The sequence below is a fragment of the Austrofundulus limnaeus genome, unplaced genomic scaffold (genome assembly GCF_001266775.1).
Source record: "Austrofundulus limnaeus strain Quisiro unplaced genomic scaffold, Austrofundulus_limnaeus-1.0 Scaffold2, whole genome shotgun sequence".
NCBI classification, from domain to species: domain Eukaryota; kingdom Metazoa; phylum Chordata; class Actinopteri; order Cyprinodontiformes; family Rivulidae; genus Austrofundulus; species Austrofundulus limnaeus.
Window position 1 is genome coordinate 2,551,467 of NW_013952404.1, and position 1,403 is coordinate 2,552,869.

Consider the following 1,403-nt stretch of genomic DNA (forward strand, 5'->3'; position numbering starts at 1 on the left):
AGATAGATAGATAGATAGATAGATAGATAGATAGATAGATAGATAGATAGATAGATAGCCTATTGTAATAATTATTATCATTATTATTCCTGAGCATTTCTTTATTTATTGCTGGTTCATTAAGTGTTTAGTCAAGTAGGCTGCTTGTCGAAGTATGTGAGTGATCCTTAGCAGCACTTTTTTTGTATTATTATTATTATTATTATTATTATTATTATTATTCTGTTGTAGATTTGCTGCTGAGTGTACGGTCCTGTTCCTGTTGGATGACACAAGTCAGACAGAGCAAAAGTTCAGGTCAGGTCAACTGTGTGGTGCATTGCCCAAATCCCGTGGCCTCATAACAAAACCAAATCATCCTTCTAATAAATAAACTGTTGAATTTACTGAACCAAACTGGTTCCACTAAGCCAGGTTGAGTGAATTGAGCATTTTATGTATATTCTTTGCTCAGTTTACTCAACTAGGCTTGCTGGAGCCAGTTGACATGACTTTGTTGAGTAAATACAACACTTCATTTTTTAAGAGTGAATAAACATCTTTCATGATGAGTTCGAACATATTTAATTTGTAACAAGTAGGTGTTAAATTTTAAAGTAAAGAAGTAAAAGTATAATTTTTAGCTTTGAAACGTAACAAAATAAAAGTCAAAGTAGCTATTTTAAAAATGGTAAAATTATAAATCCTCAAAAAAACTACTTAAGTACTGTAACGAAGTAAATGTACTAAGTTACTATAAACCTCTGCGGCGAATGCGTGAAAACCACATGTGCACATGCATTATGATCGAAATATGCAAAAGGAACTTTCTTTTTATACCTGGGAAAACAAAAGCTATGAACAGCAACTGTCAGATTGGACATTAAATTACCCCTTAAAAAGAAATGAACCAGACACAAGTATTCAGTTTAAAACAGTTTTCTCTTTGCAAAGAGTGAGAAGTTTCTGAGGACGCTCAAGACAGGTCTCAGCACAAAGTTCTCCTTGGCTGGGGAAAGGTGAACAATTTATTACAAACAGAGCAGAGAGAAAAGCATCTTGACCAATCACAGGGTTGCTTCTTATCAGTTACTTAAGTTAGAGCTTACTTTACATGAAACCTGTTTCCCTGAGTTCACAAACAATGCAATGAGCACTCACTAATCATTCACTTTTAATGACACGATGATGTCACGTAAACAAACACAGCACAGCTTTTTGTGACATAGTTTTCTTAAAACTGAACAAAGAGCTGCAGATTAAACTGGTTATCCAGAAACAAATCATAACGTGACAGACCTCTAAAGCAGAACAGCACACATCTTCTAAGGAATAGCTATGTTTTTACTTGTTTGTGACAGAAATAAACCTTAAAGAGGAAGGAAATCCTTGTTCTGGTAAGTATAGGCCTCAGACACTTACAG